Source organism: Schistocerca piceifrons, chromosome 5 (assembly GCF_021461385.2).
Source record: "Schistocerca piceifrons isolate TAMUIC-IGC-003096 chromosome 5, iqSchPice1.1, whole genome shotgun sequence".
NCBI classification, from domain to species: domain Eukaryota; kingdom Metazoa; phylum Arthropoda; class Insecta; order Orthoptera; family Acrididae; genus Schistocerca; species Schistocerca piceifrons.
In genome coordinates this window covers 180,134,157-180,145,141 of record NC_060142.1, presented here as the reverse complement: position 1 = coordinate 180,145,141, position 10,985 = coordinate 180,134,157, and the positions used below count along the sequence as shown (strand labels likewise).

Below are 10,985 nucleotides of genomic sequence, written 5' to 3'. Positions count from 1 at the left end.
TGGAAAATATGTGATACAAATTACTTGTCTAAGAAAATTCACCACGTTTCTACAATTTAACGAAAAGCACATATCGATATAATTGACATATCTGGGTCTATCTTGGAAGGCTAGGCACATGTGATTCATCCTGTTTGAAGTACACTAGAGACAGTAATGGCCTCCATAAGCATGATAACATGGGAGATGAACTGAATAGAGCTCATTGAATAGCTATAATTTTATATTGGTGCCTCTTCTCAATTAGTTTACCATAACGAACGACAGTTACGTTAATGGACACATACAAGTAGTGGACAGAAATATGGAAGCGTCTTAAACACATTACCGTGTCTAATACGGTATAGGAAAAGCGCTGACATTCAAAACAGCTTCCATTCTTCGCGGAATGGGTAAGTACAGGTCCTGTATAAATTTCAAGTGAATTTTGTACCACTCTTAGTGCAAAATCATGACAAGTTCAGGTAACAACGATGGAGGTGGGAATCGATCATGCACCCTGTCTCCAACGTAGACCACGGGGGTTCAATACTAGCCGGCCGGGGTGGGCGAGCAATTCTAGGCGCTTCGGTCTGGAACCGCGCGACCGCTACGGTCGCAGGTTCGAATCCTGCCTCGTACATGGATGTGTGTTATGTCCTTAGGTTAGTTAGGTTTAAGTAGTTCTAAGTTATAGGGGACAGATGACCTCAGATGTTAAGTCCCATAGTGCTCAGAGCCATTTGAACCATTTTTGTTTCAATGCTATTGAAATCTGGTGACTATGATGGCAAAGGAGATGCGATAATTCATTCTCGTGCTTTGTAGACAAGTCCTGGACGAGGTGAGCTGTGTGAACATGGTCAGCATGGTAACCAAGCAAGGTCGCATTACTCGCAAGGATTATGTGTGACCATCGTCGCTCATGAGATCCGTCCCGTGGTATGGTGTTTGTTCCCCATTGGGGACCATGGGATGGACCTCTTTAGCGACAATGGTCACACATAATCGTTGCTAGTAATGCGACCTTGCTTGGTTACCACGGTATCCCACGATACGTCTGTCCAGATCATCACCGAACCCAAACATGTCTCATTCTTGCGACGTTAACGGGGCTAGAAGTTGGAAACAGTTTCAAGCGAGACACATTCGACCAACTGACTCTCTTCCTTTCCCCATAGACCAGGTTTTATGGTTTCGGAAAAACGTTTCCCTGTTGCGAGTATTCGTATCACCGATGAGTGGTTTTGAATTCTAGTCTATTCTGCAGTGACTAATGCAGTTCTCGTCCTCTTATTTTTCGTCGTGACCTTCAATGACCCTCCACCTCCATCAGTCGACACACGCATTTGCACACGTCCTGACTTAGTGGTTGATAATTTTTTCCGCTTTCACTGTAAGCGGCATACAATCTTCGACACGGTGCCTCCTGGAACGCTAACATTTCGATTACTTTGGTTACGGTAGCACCCACTATATGAGCATTAACAATTTACCCATGTCTGATGGCACTTGCCTCCGACATAACGCACTCACAACTACGCAGAACGCTGTCCTGACCACGACTGACACTGTAAGTGGGCTGCTGCTGTGTTGGCAGCGCTGTGTAGCGCTTTGCATTGGATCTCTGACTACTCTTTGTAAGAGACTCTGTGGCCGGTCGGACTCGTTGTTGGAAGTTAATCGCCAGTACTGTTGGGCAGCTGGAAGTTAGTCGCCAGAAGTGATGGAAGTACTGTTGGGCAGTTGGAGGTGAACAGCCAGCAGTGATGCATATTAAAGGTGAGAAGTTAGCACTGATGCAGGGCAGAGGTCTGAAGTGTTAGCGAAGGCTAACGATCTGGAAGAATCCGACTTGAAGACTGAAAATTATTCATGATTATATATCTTCGTACTGGATGTCAATGACGATTTATGCTCGTCTGTGAACTGGAGGTGACATTATTAAGGTAAAAAATACATTATTTGGTTTGCAGCAAAATCTTTCCTTTGCTAAGCACATGCCTATTTGTACGTAGTGGCTTTAGTGGTTAGAATCTTTTATTTAGGTCGGAGTATTGACGCTCGCTGCATTGCAGTAGTTCGCCTAATGAAGATTTTTATGAGTTAAGTGTTTAATGAAATGTGCAGGTTATTGTTAAGATCTCTTTTTAGTCAGGGCCATTCTTTTGAATTAATTATTCGAAGTCAGGTTATAATTTTTTTTCAGCAGTCAGATTGCGCTGCGCTAGAATATTGTGGGTCAGTGTTGACATGATAGTAAATAGTAAAGAGAAAGTAGGCTCAGTAAGTTCAGTTTTACCCAGCTGTTTCAGAATCTAATAACGTACAAGTTTCATTTTCTCAGTCATTCCACAATTTATGTACGGATTCACACATTTAAATAAAGAAGTTGCAACACTTGCAGCGCATTGAGGACACTGCACATGTGCCGTCCATCGTCAAACACAACCTCGTCATCTGCAGACGCGGCTGTTACCTGCATAAGGAGGCCCGTTGGTATCGTTGGGCCTTCGAGGCCTGTTCTGACGGTGTTTGTTTGTTTTTTGTTTTCATATTTTTGTTCAGCCCCTGAATATGAAAGATATTTGGCATGGGGCCATCTACATCTACGTCTACATTTACATACATCCTACGCATCCATCTATGTCGTGTATGGCTGTAGATACTTAGAGATGGCGGTTATAGCTGAAGCAACCGGATTTCGGTTACGCCATTCTTTCTGTTATATCCAGGTTAACCCGACGGTCAACGTAACCAGTTTCTCAACTAACTGACTATTAGTTTTTTATTGCTGTCATTTCCAATAATAAACGTAGACATCGAAGAAAGACTGAAAAATTCTAAGACTCCCTCAGACATTTGCATCATACGTTACAAGTCACCTACAAACAATACATCAAATAAAAAAGATAAACAAAAGAAAACATAATTCGTGGGCCGTTCGCTTCTTTTCTCGAAGAGTAATTAGAGGAGGAATACAACAAAAAAATCATCTTCATTCTCGTAACGATTTTTTTAAACTTCGCTCAATAATTATGTTGTAATCGAGGAGCAAACTATTACTTGGACATTGCAAATAGTTAGTGCTAAAAGGTTGACACTCTGGTAGGATACCTATTTTTCGTGTTGAGTGTCCGTTTCCAAGGGCTACAAGGAGATGAAGGTATTCTGTAGCCTCAGGCAGAATATCACCTACTTTCAATTCCTATTATATACCATGAATAAATTCTAAGGTATTTAAAGTAGTACTGCTGCCATAATTCCCTGTTTCTTTTGTTTTTTTATAGAAATGGCAGACATTTAATAAGTTTCTGTGAAAAAGTTGCAGCTTTCTTCTTTTTCTTTATCTACTTCGAGTGAAAAATCCGTTTTATACTCAAATATGTTAATTTACTTTGTACAAAAACATGAATACAGCCAATTTTCTGCTGATAGAACCAACAATGCTCTTTCAGAAATATCAGATGAACAAGTAAGGTAGGAAGCAAAATACAGCAATTACCAGGATCGATTATTGAGAATCATTAAAGTTTTAGTAATGAATTAATCCACTGGTCAATATTTACTGTCCAGTCTGTTGCTGAATACTCGTTCAATAATGTTTTAGTCTGTCAATCGACTCCTTTTATGAGAAGCAGTGTCATTCAATGAAGATCCCAATGTATCAGAAGCCACAGAACCACGGATAAATATTTTTGAACTGCAAATGGCAAACTTGGCATACATCCTTCACGCCTCATCCGAAAAAATAAAGAAACGCTGCTTTTGGGTAGAGCAGGACTCTGAAAGTCAAGATCTATTTCGTTCAGAAACAAACTTTTAGCACTGCTGCTATGGTAAATTGATTTACCATCTGTTTAACCCAGTTATTAGTAAAAACTAAAAAATAAAAATCTCTTGCAACCGAGACGAAACATATTGAAACCTGATAGTCAAGGGAATTCGGTTACGATTGTGGATGGGGCCGTAATCAGTTGCTATTGGTAGCCTTTTACAGTTGCACACAATTTATTTTAAACCAGTAATTCCAGACTCAACAATAAATAAAAAATACCACACGTTATTAATGAAGGAATAAACAACTGTGTAAATAATAGGGTTTTCAGTGAGTTACAATTTAACAATTTACCATTAAATACAGATACAGTAGGTAATGTTTTAAACGCAAGCAACTGTGATCTCGGCAGAAGGCCTTACACGCCAGGAACGGCAATAATATAAAAAAATTTAGAAACCTGCTGTAAAACAGCAAATGCAATAGCAAGCACGACTCACGACCCGTCCTCACAGCTTTAGTAAAGTGCTTGGGTGGCTCAGTTGGTAGAGCACTTGCCCGCGAAAGGCAAAGGTCCCGAGTTCGAGTCTCGGTCCGGCGCACAGTTTTAATCTGCCAGGAAGTTTCAACGAACAGTTTCGCTTCACAAGGTGGTAACTCATACTAGTCTAACGTATGACTAATGATAATCTTGCTGGAGCTACCTGACGTTCGATAAACCAAATGCAACGATGGAACAATACGCCAACAATACGTCAACAGAATACTGTGTTCAGAGCGCCCAGAACGAGAAAGGGACCACTGCCACCAGAGTAGAAGAATCACCACCAGGCCTACAATCAAGAACGCTGTCAAAACTACACGCTTTACCAAACAGCAGCGGCAAGGCGAGGAAACGTTTACTGCCGTTACATACACTAACCCCCAAGGCAGGTAACTGGGGTGCTAGCGGCCAGCAGGCATGGAAATTACCGCTGTTTGAACTTAACTAACTGTAACAAGTTGAAAGCAGTAAACAATAATAAGAAGTCGGGGTAAGCTAAGCAGATCCGCCTTCCCCAAGCACTCGCTGCTCTTCGCCTCTGCAACACTACGAGCAGCAACACGAACCCAAGTCACTGGAGAATCGTGAGATATCACAGTGGTGGAGGTTTCTCTACTTGCACTGAAATACACTCATCTTAAAGCTTTCTGGATCCGATTTACGACGAGGTCGTGCACCCTCGTGATCACAGCTCTTCTATCCGGCAGTCCATGTTTGCCACCAGCGGTCCCGACGTGTTCTGGCACTGCACGGACCTGGCTCCTCCTGAGTCCCCAACCGAACTGGCACACTCACACCACCCGGAAAAACAAATGTCGCCCCAAAGATAGGGCAACATTTACCACATATCCATAACTGCTGCTGCTGTCACTAGAGGATAGGCAACGCTTGCGGAACCGAGAGGCGCCACTCTGCATGAGAAGAAGACAAGCAATCCGCAACGATGCCAACTAAACGAAACGTCTGGCCTCCAACAGATGGCGGAAGCCTATAGACAGCACCAACACGTGCCGCAATACGGCTCACATATACCGAAAGAGATCAGTTATTCAGATATAAAATACTGCCATCGGTTTTAACTGGTTGGTTTCTCCAATCCCTAGGGTACGTTGCACCACTTTAGGCATTCTCCATTCGATTCCACGGCCCTTACTCGAAATGTATGTTGGAGGCATTGGAATTGTCCTGCCATCAGTCATAAATGACGGTTATACAAATTTTCTTCTTCCTTCCAGTGATTCCCATCTGAGCTCACGGAACATTTCGGTGATAGTTGCATGACGATCGAGCATACCGGTAACACATATAGGAGCTGTCCTCTGAACTGGTTCAATGTCTTCCTTTAATTCGAGCTGGTGCGAAGCCCAAACACTCTAGCATTACTCAAGGATGGGTCACACATGTGTTGTGTACGCGGTCTCCTGTGTATGTCAGCTAATTTCTTGGAATTCTCTCAATAAACCGAAGACGACAGTTCACCTCGTTTGCTACGGACATTAGATGCCCTTTCCATTTCATGTTGCTCTGTAACGTTATTGCTAAATATTTAATCGACGTAATTTGTCAAGCAGGACATCACTATTGTATTCGAATATTAGGGGATTGCTTTCCCTATCCATCTGCATTAAATTAAATTTTTCTACATTTAGAGTAAACTGCTCTTAATCACACCAAACAGATATTTTGTCTATGTCATCCTGTATATCCTATATCCTCCAATAGTCATTCAACGACAACTCCTTCCCGTACACTACACCGTCATGAGGAAACAATCGTACATTGCTGCTCAGCCTACCCAACAGTTCATTAATGTATCTAAGGAACAAGACCGGTTCTATCAGTCATCCTTGGGGCACTCCTAAAGATACCCATTGTTCAGGACAACGTACTGGGTTCTGCCACTTTTGTCTTCAAGCCATTCACACAATTCAGAACCTATTCCGTATGCTCGGTCCTTCTCAAACGTCCCCCTAGAAAAATTAATGAATAACTGTGCTGATAAACCTCTTACGTTATTTGATTATCAAACAGCTGAGCAGAACTGTACGTACTCAGACATTTCTCTCTTTACGTATTCTCATCAACACTAGACTGACACACAATATTTTTAGCGCAACGCATTCTGACTTTCAACAATCCCTACAAAAGAATGGCCCTGACTAACAATAACCTATAAATTTCAAGAATCACTTACCTCACAAAAATCTTCGTTACTCGAACTACTGCAATACAGCCAGCGCCAATACTGCCAGCTAATTAAAAGATTCTAACTACTGAGGGCACTAACTACTGATAGACATAGTTATCAAATGAAAGATTTTGATAGAGAACAAACAATGTATTTACCTTAATAATGTTCAAAAGTCATCTCATATATATATATGTATATATATCAGTTCATGATATCTAATATTACAGATTTACTCTTTCTGATGGCCACACATTCAGATCGTCCGCTCTCAAAATTCTACCATCTCTCTCCCCACGTGCACCACTGCTGGCGGCTCACCTCCAACAGCGCAACGCTACACGCTGTTCACGTTCAACTGCCCAACACTACAATAGCAAATATTCCAACAATGCAAACCAGCCATAGACTTCACACAGCACACTCAGTGATTTTCATACAGGGCGCTACGTGACGTTACCAACATAAAAACCTAAACAGTACTTACATAGCGCTACGTGGCGTTACTAACATAAAACCTAAAGAGCCTACTTACACTTCATTAACAGTTTGCAGTGAGCGCTGTTTCAAACGCCCTCCACAAGTCTGGGAATGTGGATTCTGTTGCCCATAATGCATGCTTCTCAGGATATCGTGTGAGAAAAAGGCAAGCTGAATTTCGCTCGATCGATGCATTTTGAATCCTTAGTGATACGTAAATAGAACCTTTTCCATCCCAAGGAAATTTAATATATTCGAACTGATTATATCCTGAAGAAACCTGCGGTATACCGATGTTAAGGAGACTGGTCTGTAACTTTGCGAGCCCGCTGTTTTCCCTTTCTTATGTACAGGAATGAGCACGGAGTGAGGCAGTATTTTAGCCTATCCCCAACGTTATTCAGTCAACACATTGAGCAAGCAGTAATGGAAATCAAAGAAAAATTGGGAATAAGAATTAAAGATCAGGGAGAAAAAATACTGTGATTCAGTAAGACAGCAAAGGACTTGGAACAGAAGTGGAGCAGAGTGAATAGTGTCTCGAAAGGAGGATATTGGGTGACCATCAAAAATAACAAATCAATGATAACGAAATGTAGTCAAATTGTGATGCTTGGGAATTAGATTACGAAAAGAGAGACTTAAAGTAGTAGATGAGTTTTGCTATTTGAGCTGCCGAAGTAGAGAGTACGAAATATGTTGAGTGCCGATAAAAGTGTTTCTGAAGAATTGAAATTTGTTAACATCGAATATAAATTTGTCAGGAAGTCTTTTGTGAAGGTATTTGTCTGGGGTGTAAGTAAGTATGCAAGTGAAATATTGTCGGTAAACACTTTAGACAAGAAGAGTATAGAAGCGTTTGAAATTCGGTTCAACAGAAGACTGCTGAAGATTTGATCGGAAGATCACATGACTAAAGAGATGGTGCATGATGGAACTGAGGAGAAAAGAAATTTGTGGCGCAGGTTGACTTCAAGAGGGAATCGGTTATAGGGCACGTTCTGAAACATCTGTGGATCACCTGTTTAGTATTGAAGAGATGTGAGAGGGGGGGGGGCAGTAAAATCATAGAGGGAGGCCAAGAAATGAATACAGTAATCAGAGTCAGAAAGATATAAGTTGCAGTAGCTATTCGGAGATGAAGAGGCCTGCATAGGATAGAGTAGCGTGGAGAGCTACGTCAAACCAGTTTTACCCAGCCACTTGTAAAAAGCACTGGGTGGACAATTCGCGGTAAATACAATGTAAGTACTGGGTTATTGTCGAAGACAACTCTCTTAAAAGCAATTTGTGATTCCATCTGCACTTGGCAACTTACTTATTTTCAATCCTTACAATTGCTTATGAACGCTATAGGCGCCATGTCGTCCATACGGGAGTCTGTGAGGCGGTCACGCATTAAAGCTGTCGTGTCTGTACTATTCTCCTGCGTGAGTGAGTTTTTAAACTCGCGATTAAAGAATTACACTTTCCTTCTGCTGTCTTCTATTTCCACCCCTCATTGGTCGACGGGCGACTCGTTATAAGCCTTCGACTCGCTTAGTGGTTTTGCGTAGGACCAGAACTTTCTCCGGTTCTCAGCATGTTCTCTCGCTAACATCTGACGATGCTTCATGCACCGACCTTTTTACAGATGCACGAATTTCTACAGACGTTTGCCTGTCGACATTTGCACGTTCTTTTTTGAAACTAGAGTTCTCACAGCCAAGCCGACTTGGAGAAAGAGATCAAGGTGCAATGTCAGATACCGTACTTTATTGGCAAGCACTCTACTCTTACATAATGCACCAGAGAATCCGTATGGGTTTATTTGAATTATAGTGTTTGTGTTGATTTATAATGTTTACGTAACTGAGGCGCAGAATGTGGTTGACCTCGGATTTTAATACTAGGCACAGCACGAATGCTACAGCGACCGGAATAACAGTTGTTGCTTTAATTGGCTATCGTTGCGAGAACGTTACTGCTGTCTATCCCACGTGGACTATGAATAATTACAGAAATGTTTGTTATTCCAACACAATTTAAAAAGCTGTTCAATAACATTTTGATCTGTCAGTTGTTATGTTAACATGTTAACACCAATAAAAATCATACAAACAATTCAGTCGTAAGTGTAAATTATTATTCTGTGTATATTATATTATTCTACAGCTGTATTTAAACTCTGGCAGAAAATTAGTTATCGGAAAAACCGGCTTCAGTTTCCCGAAATCGGTAGGAACTTCTGTTTTACAGCCCAGTTAATTTTTAATCTGAAAGCGTTTTCATAAACATAGAAGGTAAAAACAGCTTTTTTTTTTAAACTGTGAGTGCCATTTCCTTCGTTCGAAAGGTTGTAGGAGACTTGGGTACAATATTTATCGATAGTTTACATAATTAATTCTCAAGCAGTCTCCCTCATAACAGACCTTGAGAACAAAATGCTGGAAAGATAATACAAGTATCAATTATATCATTGCTGGTCCCTCCGTCTGTTAGGCAGACAACGGTTGTTTAAAAATACAAAGTTGCAGCAGCTTTCCCCATCAGTAGGTGCTTTTGTTCAGTCCAGCAAAATGTAAATCTGTTTTAAGTGCCGGTATTAATCATTCTATCGATACATGAGACTTTTGAGTCTATTATTTATCTATGATAATGATGAAAGCTAAAGAAATGAAATAAGATTTGTACCAATGCCAAGACTTGAGCCTGTGTTTCGTTGCTTACTAAACAGGTGTGCGAGCCATTACACCACTGCAGCAGTGGAGCTAACACCTCTGTATGGAATACCTTAGTCCTTTCTCTCCCTAACACCAACTTCAATCCGTGTCTTTAACTTATATGCCTGTTCTTGGATTGTCACTACTGCCAAGGAAAATACGCTGAAGATGTGAACTGAAATCTGTGTTAGGAAGGGCAGTGGACTATGCTAGTCCAGTAGGTTGAGTTAGCTTATATATACTGCTACAGTGGTGTAATGGTGGCACACCTGCCTAGAAAGCAAGGTCATCCATGGTCAGTTCCCAACTACGGTAAAAATTTTAATCGATTTCCTCACCTTGTATCATTATTCTAACGAGGTTCAGGCTTAGAAACAGTCTATGTTTGTTGTGATTATTACCGTATTTTCTACACTGCTGGGTTTTGTAGGACCCTCTTTACATTATTGTGTACCATTAGCTTATCACCTGCAACTAAACGATGATCCTGAAAGTTCCGTTGGCGAGTTTAAAATCATCTACTTATAAATATAATTTAGTTGCTCAGAAATGTTTCGAAACTCTATTTTCCGATTACTTACATTTATTTTCGAAGTGTCCATCCAGATCTGCGTCCACCTCCGTTTGGAAATGCACACACGAACATTGTGTATGTTTCTAAAGAACTCCACTAGGAAGCTACGTTATTCCACGTCAAAAAATACAATATTTATGTTGCTGCTGTGTCTCTATCACTTTTTATGGTGCACTTCCATAGACTAAGTGCTAAGTTTGAACTTCGTTTACTTTCTGTCTCCCTCTGTGTGTTTATGTGCGTGTTTGTGTCGTCTTTCCTCTATAGTTCCTTTAGCGTGTTAAATTTATTTAATCGTATGGTGATTTTATACAATATACAGTTTATACAAGGCAAGTAATTTTATACAATATAAATATGATATAAGACAAGATTAAACCTTAAAGTCAGTGTTTTTCAACCAATTAATTAAGCTGGGTGTGAGAGTGAACAAGTCGTCGGGAATTTCAGGGTATGAATGAAGTGGACAGCGTTGGACTAAATGGTCAAATGTCTGCTCTTCTTGATTACATTCACACATTGGTGAACTGATCCAGCTCCATTTGTACCTGAAGTAGCTACAACAACCATGTCCAGTCCTTAACCTGTTGAGGCGGCACCAGAGGTTCCTCGGTAGGTCAAAACCTTTTGGCTTCTTTGTGGGATCAAGGCAATGGACTCTTGTTCCCAATGTTTTTGTTGTCCATTCATGCGTCCAGCTTTCATTTAGATCAAAATCATCCGCGATGAGTTGTCCTGCA

The 10,985-nt window shown here is 41.0% G+C and overlaps 1 non-coding gene across 1 annotated transcript; it reads left to right on the top strand.

Annotated features, from left to right (window-relative positions):
• Positions 1-4,284: 4,284 nt before the first annotated feature.
• Trnas-cga lies at positions 4,285-4,359 on the top strand. Its single transcript has one exon. It is a non-coding gene; the product is annotated as a tRNA-Ser (tRNA).
• Positions 4,360-10,985: the final 6,626 nt, after the last annotated feature.